The sequence below is a fragment of the Eurosta solidaginis genome, chromosome X (assembly GCF_040869045.1).
Source record: "Eurosta solidaginis isolate ZX-2024a chromosome X, ASM4086904v1, whole genome shotgun sequence".
Classification (NCBI taxonomy): domain Eukaryota; kingdom Metazoa; phylum Arthropoda; class Insecta; order Diptera; family Tephritidae; genus Eurosta; species Eurosta solidaginis.
In genome coordinates, this window is record NC_090324.1 from 203,830,487 (window position 1) to 203,847,199 (window position 16,713).

General features: G+C 43.3%; 2 pseudogenes; both read left to right on the forward strand.

Annotated features, from left to right (window-relative positions):
• Positions 1 to 9,605: 9,605 nt before the first annotated feature.
• LOC137235379 (GDP-Man:Man(3)GlcNAc(2)-PP-Dol alpha-1,2-mannosyltransferase pseudogene) lies at positions 9,606 to 10,335 on the forward strand (annotated as a pseudogene).
• A 1-nt stretch (position 10,336) lies between these two features.
• On the forward strand, positions 10,337 to 12,599 carry LOC137235380 (trafficking protein particle complex subunit 10-like; annotated as a pseudogene).
• The last annotated feature ends 4,114 nt before the right edge of the window (positions 12,600 to 16,713 follow it).

Sequence of the window (16,713 nt, forward strand, 5' to 3'; positions counted from 1 at the left end):
AACAATAACAATAACAACAACAATAACAATAACAATAACAATAACAATAACAATAACAATAACAATAACAATAACAATAACAATAACAATAACAATAACAATAACAATAACAATAACAATAACAATAACAATAACAATAACAATAACAATAACAATAACAATAACAATAATAATAACAATAACAATAACAATAACAATAACAATAACAATAACAATAACAATAACAATAACAATAACAATAACAATAACAATAACAATAACAATAACAATAACAATAACAATAACAATAACAATAACAATAACAATAACAATAACAATAACAATAACAATAACAATAACAATAACAATAACAATAACAATAACAATAACAATAACAATAACAATAACGATAACAATAACAATAACAATAACAATACCAATAACAATAACAATAACAATAACAATAACAATAACAATAACAATAACAATAACAATAACGATAAAAGCATATCAAAGAAAACGGGCTCCAAGAAGAGCAGCGGGCAGAGAAGCGGTAGGCCACACAGGTACTCCAGGCAATTCCTGGCGAGCCTCACGAGAGAGGAGGCAATGCTTTTCCTAGAGCATCAGAGGGATGAATCCCCCTCCACAAGCACTGAAGTGTACAGAGAACCGGCTCTTAAAACCGCGAACCCCAAGAGCAACACCAAAACCCAAGGAGATCAGCGCGGGCCCGAAGAGCATTCCAACCAGGAAACAAAGAAACCCGCGATCCCCAGTGGACCCCTATCCACTGGTGAGCAGCGCGGGTAAGGTAAACAAGGAGAGCAGAAGGCGGCGACAGGCAACAAACCCGCGATCCATGAAGTCCCAGTACCTCCATTGCGCAGCGCGGGCCGCTACGAAAAACAAAAGAATTGACTGCCGAAGAGCGAGAAAAGGTGACAAAGAGAGGCTACGACGGTGCATCCAAGTACGAAAACCACCACCCTAGCAGTCCCTCTAGAGGGACGAGTAAGTCTAGGCGCTCACCATCTTAGCATGACTCAGGTAGCAGCTCACAGAGCAACTGTGAAAATTCCCAGGAAGGGAACAGTAAAGAGCGGAGCCCGGAGGAGTGGAAGCGGCCTAACAGAAGGCACAACACAGGCATACAACTGCACTTCCACCACGGGGCAGTTCAGGAGCGCTGGATGATAAGAGCCGCTTTGGACTAAGTGGGGCTGGGGTAAAAAGACATCTCCGATATCCCGTGGAGGGCCTGTCGCCCAGAGAGGCAAGAGCCAGGGCAAACGAACACAGGCATGAACCAGACCACGGGCAAAGAAAAGCCACTGCTCAAAGAGGAAGCAAAGAAGGAAGGAGAACACAGCCAGCGGCAGCTGACCAGCATGCGCCTGCTCCCACTGAAAAGCGTAGGATCCGGCAAATTACTCCAAGTTCAAAAAGGCAACGGGCCCGTGCTCCCACGAACACTACACCCACTGGCAGGGAGAATTTAGCCAGGGCAACTGGGGTGCCCGCTGAGATGGCACCAAGGCAGCAGAGATATTCGAAAGCCCTTAGGGGTATCCGAATAGCTGTGCTGCCCAGTAACTACCCAGCGGAGGCCCTAAGTCAGGAGGACCTGACGAATCTCCAAGAGCTCATAATGGACAGAGTGTTCAGGGGGTATGGGCATGCCCTAGTTATTTGCGGAGTGTACTTCCGAGCAGGGCTCCTCCTCGTAGATTGTTAAGTGGCTCGTTGAAGTGATACCGACACTTGGGGGTGGACAGGGCCACAATTATGCACGAGACGCGGGGATGAAATACCGCCAACGCATAATGTGACTATGTTCCTCCCCAGAAGTGCGGAACGCCCCAAAGAGTTTGCGTTACGGCTCCTCGCCAACCAAAATGAGGGCCTCAGGACGCAGAGATGGCGCGTTATTAACTGTAGCGCAGAGGAAACAGGCCTATGTCTCGACGTGGGCATAGACGAGGAATCGTATCAAATTACACGCAGAAATGGACTTAAGCTGCACTATAGGTACGGCTTGGTCCTAGTGGAGGCAGAGGCAACCAGGGAATAATGAGCAGCCGGAACAAAAAGGCGGAGGCAGAGGGCGCCGACAGAGGCGAGCTGTCGGACGTGAGCACCGATACCATCAGAGCTCGCGAGATCACAAACCCTCCCACTGCAGCAAGCAAAAACGACACAATCGTGCAGCCTGGGGATGAAGGAGAAATCCCCACTACACAAGAGCTCATCGAGGGTTTCAACCTCCAGGAGCTGGAGCGGATTGTCGGATGGAAATGTTCCGATGAGGCCGGCCGGGCCAAAATGACCGGCACAAGCTTAAAAATAGCCCAGGTCAACCTCCATCACGCCATTGCAGCTTCGGCTGTACTGGCGAGGAGTCTCGCCTCGGATGATCTGGGCATCGCCCTCATTTAAGAACCTTGGGCTTACAAGGGACAGGTAAGGGGCCTTAATGTGAGTAATAATAAAGTTATTTGGGACCTCTCACAGCAGACACCAAGAGCATGTGTAATGCTTAAAGCAAATATTAACTATTTTTGCATTACAGAATTTTTAAGTCGGGATCTGGTGGCGGTGAAGATCGACGCAAAGATGGATGGAGACAATACCGGCATTGTGCTGGCCGCAGCCTACCTCCCGGGGGACGACAGTACAGTCCCTCCAGATAACGTGCAGAAACTAGTGGAGCATTGCAGAAAAGCGAAACTTCCGTTGATCATAGGAAGCGATGCTAACTCCCACAACACGGAGTGGGGCAGCAGTGATACCAACCAAAGGGGTGAGTGTTTACTTTAATATATAGTCAGCAACGATTTGAATATATATAACGTCGGGAGCAAACCGACGTTTCTTACGAGAGTCAGGGCAGAGGTCCTAGATATAACACTTGGCAACAACCTAACTGAGAATATGATCTCGAAATGGAGAGTCTCAGAAGAACCCTCCTTTCGGATCACAAGATCATAAGTTTTGAGTTGGGTGCTGTACCAGGGCAAACCAGTCCTAAAATAAATCCCAGGAAAACAGACTGGGGCCCTACAAAAGTGTCATAGAGGCTAACACGGATAATTTCAGAAATAAGAGCAGAATCACTAACTGTACTGAGTTAGAGGGCCAGATAATGATTGATGCCTACAACGCTAGTTGCCGAGTCTCCCTAGTTAAGGGTAAGAAGGCAACCCCCTGGTGGTCGCATGACCTAAGGAAAAAAGTCAGGAAACTTTTTAACGGGGCAAGAAGAACCGGAAGCTGGGAGGAATACACTCAAAATCTAACAAAGTACAATAAGGAGATAAGGAAAGCTAAGAGGGGAAATTTCTAGCACACCTGCAGCGGCAAAGCTCCACAAGGCCCTGGCCAAAGAGCAGAGGGAGATTAACCTAGCGATTAGGCTCCCAAATGGTAAATTTACCGGAACGGTGGAGGAGCGAGCGAAGGCCCTGCTACAAACGCATTTTCCGGGTGCCTCTCCGCAAGTACCGGAACCTTTATTGCCCAAAGTGAAACCAACCCCATCAGACTGGCAATTGGCCACTCCCTCTTCAGTGAGGCCAGAGAAAGATGGGCAGTGGAATCCTTTGAGAAATACAAATCTCCGGGGGTGGATGGCATCTACCCGGCGCTAATGCAGCAAGGGACACAGATTATCCCACATCTGGCCAGGATCATGAGATATAACCTCGCACTGGGATACATACCCATGATGTGGAGAAGAGCAAAAGTGGTTTTCATACCAAAAGTAGTTAAAAAGGACTATTCACAAGCAAAGTCCTTCAGACCAATAAGTCTAACTTCCTTTGTCTTGAAGGCAATGGAAAGGATAATAGACCAAGAAATTAGGTCGAACGCCCTCAAGAGCTGGCCCCTACATCATAACCAGAATGCGTACAGAGCGGGTAGGTCCACGGACACAGCTCTATACCAATTAACATCTGAAATACAGAGGGCGTTAGAAACAGAGGAAACAGTCATTTGCGCTTTTCTTGACATCGAAGGTGCCTTTACCAACACATCTCACGAAAGCGTAACCATAGCACTGCAGAGAAGAGAAATTCAGATGCCTATCCAGAGATGGATTGACAATCTACTCCGCACAAGAATCGCTGAAGTCCATGTAGGCAACAGCGCAGTTAAGGTTAATACCACGAGGGGGTGCCCTGAAGGAGGTGTTCTATTACCCCTTCTGTGGAGCCTAGTAGTGGATGAGCTCCTGCAAAAGCCTTCTGACAGTGGCATAAGATGCCAAGGATATGCTGATATCATCGTCATAATCGCAATGGATAAATTCGAGAGAACGTTCTGTGACATAATACAGAGAGCATTGAATATTACAAAGGGATGATGTGCCAGTGTGGGACTTAAAATCAACCTATCTAAAACGACCATCATCCCTTTCACCCTACCAGCCCTGTGAGCAATAACAACAGATGCCGTGGCACTAGAATATGGAACCGCGATGAAATACTTGGGGGTCATTTTTGACACCAAGGTCCTATGGGAACAGCACTTCGACTCCATGAGAGCTAGGGCCACGAGGTCCATCATGGTATGCAAACGTTTAGCAGGCAAATCATGGGGCTGTAGCCCGCATGTGCTAAGATGGATGTATACCATGATAGTAAAAACTATGATAACATACGGTTTGATAGCCTGGGCATCGGGAACAACTCAGGCGACGACGAGGCAAGCACTGTCAAAACTTCAGCGACTGGCATGTGTATGCATTACGGGAGCTATGAGCACATGCCCTACAGCAGCGGTGGAGGCTATCCTCGATCTGACTTCGCTGCATATATCAATAGAGCAGTCAGCCAAGCGAACCCTCCTGAATTTCGCTAAGGAGGGCTCGGGCATAGGTAAAGTCATATCTTCCCGAAACATGGAGGAATTGAGAGAGAAAATCCCAATCTCTCAACTTCCGAGGAATGATATCCACAGATAGATAGTCTATGAGAGAAGGTATAAAGTAGAACTGGGAGACAAGGGTATGTGGGAGGAAAGCAGAATTGAGTACATTCATCAGCTTAATAGAATAGTATGGTATACCGATAGCTCGAAGACACCAGATCTGGAGTCGTTGGACCCAGCGCCAAGATAGCAACGCCTCTGGGAGCATACTCGAGCATTTTTCAAGCTTAAGTATTCGCCAGTGTGCTGACCTGAACCTTCAGTGCGAATACTCCAACGAAACAATATCCATACTCAGTGACAGTCAGGCCGCTCTCAAAGCGATCTCGGCGTCTGAAATAAAATCAGCACTAATCCTTGAGTGCGTTGAAAAGCTAAATCAACTAGGAGCACACAACGAAATGCTGTTGGCCTGGGTTCCTGGCCACATGGGAGTTGAGGGTAATGAACAGGCGGACAGCCTGGCAAGAGAGGCAGCAACGACACGACCTATTGGTCCTGAGCCGTTCCTGCCAGTAGGCCAGCAGGAAATCAGAGTGTACAATTGTGGTGTGTCGCAACTCGGCACGGGAGTGGAGGCACCACAATTGAGTTAGGATTATATTTAAAAAGAAAGAAATAAAGGCGAGAGATATTTCTCGTTATAATATTTGCCTTTATTATAGTGAAAATTAAAATTAGCACACTAATTTATCTTGTATAATAAATGTGGCAGGCTCCTCGGACGGTGTTAGCTGTGGTTCGCTCAAAGATCGCTGGAAAAGTAGACGGTTGCCTTGTCAAGGACAACCGTTGAACCGTGGAAAAAGTCTCCGGTTTTAAGAGGAAGCTTCCCCACACAGTTGTCCCGGCATGCATGTATATGTGTACGGACAACATAACCCTAACTATGTACACACATACATGCATGTGAGCGAACTAGGGGTCGATAAAGTGGTGCTATTGGGGTGGCGCGAGTTGATATGAATTTAGGCTTCGGGCCTAAACATGCCGGCCCCTTGCTATACGCAACAGCTCAGACTCCGCCCGAGCGGCCCAGAACACGATTTGTCTTAAAACTAGATTCTAAATTAAACGGTGCAAGCCGGATGGCGCGACGGCATCCTCCTTGCCTTCGCCGTGACCTAGAGCTAGGACGATAGGAAAAAATTAATTGAAAACCGGATCATATATTTCTTGCCATTCATATAAACTTCATTTATTTCGAAAAAAGTACAATTTACATGTATAACCTTATCTCAGCTAAATAACTCTAAATAGCCATTAAGGTATATCAGATCGGGTGGGTCCCCGAGAGTACCCACCCGAGGATCGTGCTTAGCGCGATCAGCGATCCGAAGGATGGTGGTAATGTGCCCGACGTCATGATTTCGGCGTAGACGTCGCCGCCTAGAACGAAGCGAATTGGGGTGGACGCGTAAAAGTGGGGGTCCGCAAAATGGATGTGCTCGTAAGGAGCCGCGACGCTGGGGTCGACGTTGTAAGTTGGACTGACGCGCCTGAACTCGTGGACGCAGACTGCGTGAGTCGTCACCGTCTTACTCTGCCCATGTTTGCCTCTAAAACGAATAAAACACCCGGTTTCGCCGTCGGCAGTGCTAACACACAGTGCACGAATGAGGTGCAGACGCCCTCCGGCTTCCACCTTCACGATCGCAGTTGGCGCCAGAGCAGCCATTGGCCGAAGAGTTGGGCCGGCTGAGGCGCGGGCCGGAATGACCCCGTTCCGGAATGAACTGTATTGAGGTATCTGGCGCGGCCGAGTGGCCAGTCTACCATCTCGACGGTCTTCCTTCACGTGTCGTATCGCGTGCAGCTGGGCCGGCCGAGGGGCCAGTCTATGATCGCGCGTTGGTCGATGTGCTTGCGCGCGTTGTTGCGTAGGTGGGCGGAACGGCCGTGATTCCACTCCACTTTTCTCTCGTCGTTCGTGTGCTAATAGGGGTCGGAACGGCTTTGGGTCCGATCCCCTATTGTCGGAACTTACTATATGGGATCCCGCTCCACTCCCGGATGGCAGTTGTGGTTCTTCCGCAAAGGCCGACTCGGACGCGTGGAGAGACAGCGTCTCATCCATCGTCCCGTAGTCCACCTCTTGCATCGTAGGCATCCGCTCATAACCTTCTCCCTCTTCTTCCATGACCAGCTGGTACCAGCTCTTCGGCGTCTCTGGCTCGGACGACAAGTCCTCCATGGAAAGGTGCAGCGTGGTATGATGATTGCTACCACATCTTCGGCACCTTCCTTTGCTCGTGTAGTCTTTGGCACGATGTACCATTGAAAGGCAATTTTGGCAGTACTTGGCCTTTATAATTTCGCGTAGTCGTTGCAGCGGCGACTTCGCGCGGTATATCGGGCATGACCTGGTTGGATGTTTTGCGTCGCACAAATGGCACGGCTTTGGGTAACGAGCGGCCTGGCGCTCGGTCCTCCTTCTTAGCGAAGCGTAATGAGTCATTCTATTGAGAGAGTATGGAAGAAAATAAAGGAAACTCGTTGAGTTGTTATGACTGTGTCACGCTTTCGGTGGCGAGTAAGCCCTAGTTTTATTAAATTGCATATTGCGTATGGGTAGGGTGAAATTCGGTAGATTCCTAAGAAGATATTCGCGCATGTTATGTGCATGGTCGCTTTCAATGCGCATTATGTGTCTTGGGCTTTAGTGCCTTATTTTGTGTATTTTTGTGTCATGCGGTAGCGTTTCAGCTAGTCAGGCCTACTAGTGCTGCAGAAAAATTGACATTTAAGTTGCTTGGTACTCACATTTTGGTACCGAACCGGGTAGAGAGTGTATATGTGGGATCTTTCGAGTCGTTGTTATTTGTGTTGTTGGTGCTAAAAAACAACAACTTTCCTGCACGCCACAAAAAAAATGTTTGGACACCAAAATTTCATGCTACCTAGAGAAAAAAAAAAATCTTCGTTTTGGACGAGGAGAAGAAGTTGTAGAATAAACCATTTTTTTTTTTTTGTATTGCCCTTCGATTATTTGTTCAACTTTCCCCCAAGTACGCTTGTAGCCCTGTTGTATTGATGGTCTTTATTAAACGGCACGGTTTCCGAAGTGTATTTGACTCCGATACCGACTTGTCAGAAACGGGTTTTTTGGGTACACGTTTGCATCTTTTTATGCATCCCTAATATAATATACATTTAAACTCGGCATATATATGTACATACGTTGGTATAAGTATATGGATAGTCAGTGCGCGGATTCTATCGCTTTGGTAGATTTACCAACCTTTTGACCCATTTTCATTTTCTACTACTACTACCACAGAGGCCCAAAATCTACCATCTTTTCAGTATTTTCGCATTGAGAACAAATACTGTGATCATTTTGTAAACGTATTTAATTGCTGAGCACAACCAACTAATACTAGGCGGTTACACTAACCACCACCACGGAATTTGAACAAAGTTGTGCACGAATTCAAAAACGGAAATAAATTTGTTTATGAAATAAATGTAGTAACTGAGCACGCAAATAAATGTTGGCGCTATTGTCATCTTTTTGTATGCGAATACTTTTCCGAGTAACATACCGAAATCGGTTATTTTGTGGCAATATCTTTGGTTCATTGGAAAATGGTTGTGGTAGTTAGACGTTTTGGTATGTGATTTAGTTTGTGAGTTGTTTGTTTTACAATGAATTGGGAATTTTTTGTTACCAATATAAACCTTAGTTATTGTTTTCATGAAACTTCTACTACCATTTTCCGTCTCCCAACATTTTCCCTTTAAAAAAAGGTCCGTGAACTGGTAGATATTTACTAGCAGCAAAGAAAAAAAATGTGCACATTCATACACACCCGTGTATAGAATGTAAATTCCTCTGAATTGAAGCAAACGGGACTAATCGAAAGATTTCTTCCGTTGCTTCATTCTTTCATTTTTTACGCATGATAGAGTACGGTTGGCTAAACATGGTAAGTAAATTGCAATATTTTCTTTCTATCTATTATTATAAAAATAAAATCATTTTTTTTCTTTTTCATTAGTAATTACTTTTAGTTTATTTTTTCAGGTGGAGAATGGGCATGGGGCATGGAGCGCATTGGTCAGGTTATTTTGTGTCGGATTTTGTTTTAATTTTAGATGCCGGCATCGCAAAGGGGGTGCTCCAAATGCGGCGTCGGCAGCGCTGTCAGTTGTCACACTTTTGCGATGTTCATTTATACATTTATTAATGAATTTTTTTTCTTTGCAGGTTTTGGTTGCATAAAATCCATCACGGCCGCATTTTAATCACTATCTCTTTGAAACGCTATCAACGGTAATAAAAATCGTATGCACAACAGAGCCAGCAGCAGTTAGCTTCTTTGAAGAAGCATTATTTTCTGTTTTCCAAGGCATATTGCAAAAAGACATATTTGAATTTATGCCTTATGTTTTTCTAATGCTTTCGCTATTGTTAGAAATACGCGAGGGCAGCGGCACTATACCCGAGCCATACTGGGCACTTTTTCCTTTCCCGAATGCAAAGTTTGGCGTAACCCATTGACCTTATATCGTGGAGCTGAATACCAACGATTTTTTTTTTGTAGATGTTTACGATCTGGGCAATGAGGCCTTTCTATCGATGAAATTGATTGTGATATTTTTGCGTCGCTACGACGAAATCAAATGTATCCGATATCCCTCTCCTAGTTGACTTGGTGAAATAGAAACTTGATTACTTAATTTTGACACTAATGGCAATAACAATATTCCTGGTACTCGTGTCGGTTCCGGTGCTGTTTGCCATATTTTTGCTAAGCCTTCGTAGTTGGCTGCAGCGCTGTAAAAAAAAAACTTAAAGATTCATATGATGGGCCTGTGAATATAGGGATAGTTCATCCATATTGCAATGCTGGGGGCGGTGGCGAGCGAGTTTTGTGGTGTGCTGTTCGAGCACTACAGGCGAAATACGACAATATTAAAATTGTTATATATACAGGAGACATCGACAGTTCGCCAAACAGTATCATGGAAAAAGTATAAGAAACTTTCAATATAAATATTGACAAACAAAGTACAAGCTTCGTTTATCTGAAACGTCGATTGCTATTGGAAGCTAAATTGTATCCGTATTTCACATTGCTGAGGCAAAGTCTTGGATCCATTATTCTCGGACTAGAAGCTCTTTGTCGATTTCCACCTGATATTTATATAGACACCACAGGATATACTTTCAAGTTGCCTGTGTTCCCTTTTATTGGTAACTGCAAGGTCGGGTGCTATGTGCGTTATCCCACAATAAGTATGGATATATTGCGGTGTGTTCAACGATGTGAATATCGTCATAACGATCAAGCTTACGTGGTTAGAAACCCATTCATCACCTGGCTCAAGGTTATATACTATCGAATTTTTACAAAGATATACAGATGGGCTGGACGATGCTCCGATACTATAATGGTAAATTCCACATGGGCTGAAGCAAGTACGTTTAGAGGCACAAACTCAGCAATTTAATGTAAGCGCCCTAGAAAGGTATAAAAAAGGCGAATGGAGCATATTGGATCACCCAATTTTACAAATATTTGTTTCGGAATGCAATGATTTGGATTCATACAAAGCAACCGCCCATGAAGAAATTAAAAATTGGGTCAAGCAATTGACGGCATATGGCATATCGGATTGGATGATTTTATGGTAGAGACACTCGATGTACGTAAAGCAAAAAACTTACTACCACGTACTACTGTGCTGGATAAAATTCGTCAAGATTTTGCGACGAAAAATGATGATCGTTGTATATCCGTTTTGAATCCTGCGAAATTTGAACAAAAATCAGCTAAATCTTTTCGTTGTTTAGTGCAGCGTTTCAGATTTCTCATGCTTGCTAGCTACAATCGTATTATTGCGAAATATGAGGAGCTTATACGAAGTAAACGTGAAAAGCGCAACCACGACGGTTGGGACTTTTGCCAGTACTTTTTTATGCAAGAGGATTTAGCATTGATATTCGAAAAACTTGAATTGCACACTGAGGCACTAATACAATATGATGATCTGGACGCTATGTTTTCACAACTCATTACCCACTCTGGCTTCGGTGAAAAGCAAAAATTGTTGGAACATTTCAAGCAACCGTTGTGCTCCTTTCACGGCATTTATTTAAATCGGCGCGATAAATTGAATTACGACACAAAATAAAGGCCGGTCCCGTCTCGATATTAGAATTTCGAAATTACTTATTCGAATGGCAAGCTCATTTGTTGCAACAAAGCAATGAAATACCAGAAATTGCTAAACGCCTGCTAAACTTTCTTTTTTCTACATTGCGGGAAATTGAGTAGTTTGTCAAATTGGATACACAGGAAGGTGCACTACCTTGCTGAATGTTTGTTTGCGCCTTAGAAGTACTAAAAACCTGTGAGATGGCTATGGAACCAAACGAGTTAGTTTGCTTTCAACACTGTACGCCAATCTGGAATTTAGCCAAAGATAACTTGTATGAATTAGGTAAGCTGTGTGGTTTACAATTGCATATTTTGGTACAACTGTCTGCTGGCATTGGTGATACACCGCTTGAGCAGTCACAGTTCTTAAATCCAACACCCCAAATTTCCGAGCAAAAACGCGATCGTTCACCCAATCGTCGTCCGAAGAAATCTGCTACATAACAATTGAAAGAAGCATTAGGCTCCAATCAGGCGTTCCAAAAGCTTTATTTAGAATTGGCAGAAATAGCAATAAGCGCATACAAACATGTCGCCCGTCATCGTTCAGCACGTCCCGTGGGTTTGGATTGAAATTAAAAGCTGAAAATTGGCATGCACTATGCTCACAAACTTTACTGGAACTAGCGAATTGTTATCGCAAAATGGGTGATTCGCTGGCCTATACTAAAACATGTAGTTCTATATCATGTTGTCAAGAGTTGGAACAGTTGGTGCGTTCATTTTATTTCGACGAATTTCTTAAATCAATAAAAACGTTAACAACAACGCTATCAGCGCAACCGTCCATAGAGAATGCCAATCACTGTGTGCTTGAAGATAACTTTCGTATCTCTGATATAAATGTGTTAAATGTAGAACCCATAATACAAGATGATATTGTTAAGGTACAACTGTAATTGGAAAGTTTATATCCACGTGAAGTATTTGCTGAATGTATACAACTATGAAATGCATGTGGCTCCACTTACTGGCGAGGTAGCCGCACCAACTTTGGTTTGTTCACCACACAAAGAATCACTTCTTAAAATGTCACTACGTTTATACTACAAACAAGATAATACATTAGATTGTGCTTCAGTAGCTTGTGAATTGCCTAAAACCAAACAGCCAGTGCGTCTTACGAATAGTACTAAAAGCAAATTATCACCAAGTGTGCAATCGGATTTCACGAATTTTGTAGCTACTGAAAAAGTTACTTTACAACCGGGTGGTAATATACTTGAGCTGAAATCAAAAGCGACACGTGTGGGCACTTGGGATTTCAAACAGATACGAATTTGTATATCTCCTTTGGAGTTGCTGTCAGAGCAAATGCCTTTTAGAGCTTTACCATTTGTTATCACTATAAAGCCAGCTGCGGCAGTGCTTAACTTCAAAAACTTGATTGCGGGCATTGAACAACCGATACGCTTAAAAGTATCTGGCGGTAGTTTTATTTTCCCTGCCGATGCGATAATCATGCTTAAATGTTCCAAAAATTTGCGTATACGTATGGCGCGTTCAAAAAAAAAAACTTAAAGATTCATATGTTTTGGTAATGTCTATTCACGGTGAATATGTTCCTTGAGTCACTTTTCTCGTCTTCAGGTTTGACAGAGTGGTTTGTGGGAAATTTGCAAAAACAATATCCAGCGACGTTTCACACTATAATACGCACTGGAAATAAATTGCAACATCCAGTTATATTGGAGATCAGGAAAAAATCCAAGGTGACCTAAATATTTGGTTATGTAACCCTTGCAGATCACCATTTCTTTTAACATCTTCAAATACAATTTTGGCTGTAGCCTATTCACTTTGTGGGTCTACCGAAGGCTCCCTGACTTCCGTGGAAAATTTTATTGCAGTTCCAACTTATGGGTACCCTTCCCTGCGAACCGACTACTTTTACCCGCGCGTTCACCAATACCGGGGTAGACTTTGCGGGGCCTTTCGACATCAAAAGCTACCGCGTTAGGGGATGTCGACTATCCAAAGGCTACGTATGCCTTTATGTCGTTTTCACCACTAAGGCCATTCACTAAGCGGCCAGTAGCGACCTCAGCACCCCATGCTTTCTCGCAGCCTTCTCGCGTTTTATCGCGAGAAGAGGATGTCCGAAAAACATCTACCCCGACAATGGTACAAACTTTGTCGGAGCATAAAGATCTCTATGATCGGAATTCAAAGCCTTCCTGGCAGAAAGCCGAGAAAAAACAGTCTCCAAGTATAGCCATCAAGCATTAACTTGGCATTTTATTCCCGCCGGCGCTCCACATATGGGCGGCCTGTGGGAAGCGGGAGTGAAGAGCTTCAAAAGCCACTTCAAGAAGGTCGCTTCTCTCCATAGATATACCATGGAGGAGTTCCAAACCCTTTTGTGCCGGATCGAGGCATGTCTAAATTCACGACCTCTCAGCCCGGCGTCCAATGACCCAACTGACCTGGAGCCACTAACTCCAGGACATTTCCTCACGGGCAGCCATCTTCTGGCGCCGCCAGAACCGGATGCGAACGAAAGCCCTGCCTCAATGCTAAATAGATGGCAGAATCTCAAGGCCCTCCATCAAACCTTCTGTCGGCGACGGAAAACCGAATATTTATATGAACTTCAAAAGCGTGTGAATTGGAAACAAAATATACAAGTGGGAGATCTCGTTGTCCTCAAAGAGGACAACCTATCTCCCAACGAATGGGGGTTAGGTAGAGTCGTCAACGTACACCCCGGCAAAGACAACCGAGTACGTGTAGTCGACCTCTTTACCGAGAAGGGTCAAGTCAGACGACCTTTGGTCAAACTGATCCTCCTTCCCAACGGAGGAGATGGATTGCGAGGAGGCCAATAGCTTCTCATAACAAGCCCTCCGTTCCTCTCCCTCACTCCCTTCCGAACTCCACTTTCCTATCGAGACCCAAAACAAACCCAAATTCACTCGCTTACCCAGAGCGAGGACACCAGAAAATATCCCACATTCGACTCTCTCCCCCGAACGAGGACACCATACCACTCACTCGTTACCCCATAACGAGGATACCAGAAAAGCCCTAACGCAGATCCGCTATCTGCCACAGAACATAAAGGCCTTCGGCCTATTTTATTTACAATTTTCAACAAACAACAACCCTAATGCAGATCCGCATCCATCTGCCACCGAAACCAAAGGCATTATCCGGCCCATTAAATTTTTAAATTTTCAAAAAAAATCAAACCCAAATTCACTCACTCCCCGGAGCGAGGACACCAGAACCCTAACCCAGATCCATGATCTGCCACATAATGCATCTGCACTCGGCCAAAGGAACTCGGCCAACACCCAAAATCTTGAAATAACTGAACAAAAACCTTTAATGTGCAACTACCCATAAAGTTTGCACCTAACCAACTACGTGTTTATTTTCGAGAATTTCAGTTTTTTTTCGTGGTGTTCTCTTCTCGTATCATTTATTTATTGTCATTTGCTAGATTGAATTCGAAAGCACCAAGCGAGACCGACCGGATTTTTCACTCGACTAGGCATTCAACAAAGCAATGATGCGGTAATTAATTGTATTTTGCATCGACGTTTGATTTCGATTAGGGCCTTAAGGTAGAAAACTTGGCGAACTAGTTCATTACGCCTCTGTGAAATTGGCATAAAACTCATTATTCAATCAAAAAGATAGCCAGAAAAGATTCAGAAAGTCGAATTGAAAATTATTCGAAACTTTCGATCATCTACAGTAACCACAGAAGATTCAAGTATGATTCCACCATGTGGGATTGGAAAACTTTCTCTATTCAGTTCCTTTTATACTCAGTTGAGCAGAGCTCACAGAGTATATTAAGTTTGATTGGATAACGGTTGGTTGTACAGGTATAAAGGAATCGAGATAGATATAGACTTCCATATATCAAAATCATCAGGATCGAAAAAAAATTTGATTGAGCCATGTCCGTCCGCTCGTTAACACGATAACTTAAGTAAATTTTGAGGTATCTTGATGAAATTTGGTACGTAGGTTCCTGTGCACTCATCTCAGATCATTATTTAAAATGAACGATATCGGACTATAACCACGCCCACTTTTTCGATATCGAAAATTTCGAAAAACCGAAAAAGTGCAATAATTCATTACCAAAGACAGATAAAGCGATGAAACTTGGTAGGCGTTGAACTTATGATGCAGAATAGAAAATTAGTAAAATTCTGGACAATGGGCGTGGCACCGCCCACTTTTAAAAGAAGGTAATTTAAAATTTTTCCAAGCTGTAATTTGGCAGTCGTTGAAGATATTATGATGAAATTTGGCAGGAACGTTACACCTATTACTATATGTACGCTTAATAAAAATTAGCAAAATCGGAGAAGGACCACGCCCACTTTAAAAAAAAAATTTTAAAGTAAAATTTTAACAAAAAATTTAATATCTTTACAGTATATAAGTAAATTATGTCAAAATTCAACCCCAGTAATGATATGGTGCAACAAAATACAAAAATAAAAGAAAATTTCAAAATGGGCGTGGTTCCGCCCTTTTTCATTTAATTTGTCTAGGATACTTTTAATGCCATAAGTCGAACAAAAATTTACCAATCCTTTTGAAATTTGGTAGGGGCATAGACTTTATCTGTTTCTGTGAAAATGGGCAAAATTGGTTGAAGCCACGCCCAGTTTTTATACACAGTCGTCCGTCTCTCTTTCCGCATGGCGGTTAACACGATAACTTGAGCAAAAATCGACATATCTTTACTGAACTTAGTTCACGTACTTATCTGAACTCACTTTATCTTGGTAAAAAAATTAACGAAATCCGACTATGACCACGCCCACTTTTCGATATCGAAAATTACGAAAAATGAAAAAAATGCCATAATTCTATACCAAATACGAAAAGAGGGATGAAACATGGTAACTGGATTGGTTTATTGACGCGAAATATAACTTTAGAAAAAACTCTGTAAAATGGTTGTGACACCTACCATATTAAATAGAAGAAAATGAAAAAGTTCTGCAGGGCGAAATAAAAAACCCTTGAAATCTTGGCAGTTATTACATACATAAATAAATTAGCGGTATCCAACAGATGATGTCCTGGGTCACCCTGGTCCACATTTTGGTCGATATCTGGAAAACGCCTTCACATATACAACTACCACCACTCCCTTTTAAAACTCTCATTAATACCTTTAATTTGATACTAATATCTTACAAACAGGTTCTAGAGTCACCCCTGGTCCACCTTTATAGCGATATATCGAAAAGGCGTCCACCTATAGAACTAAGCCCCACGCTCTTTTATAATACTCATTAACATCTTTCATTTGATACCCATATCGTACAAACATAATCTAGAGTCACCCCTGGTCCAACTTTATGGCGATATCTCGAAAAGGCGACCACCTATAGAACGAAGGCCCACTCCCTTTTAAAAATACTCATTAACACCTTTTCATTTGATACCCATATCGTACAAACAAAGTCTAGAGTCACCCCTGGTCCACCTTTATTGTGATACCTCGAAAAGGCGTCCACCTATAAAACTAAGGCTCACTCCCTTTTAAAATACTCATTAACACCTTTCATTTGATACCCATATTGTACAACCGTATTCTAGAGTCACGCCTGGTCCACCTTTATGGCGATATCTCGAAAAGGCGACCACCTATACAACT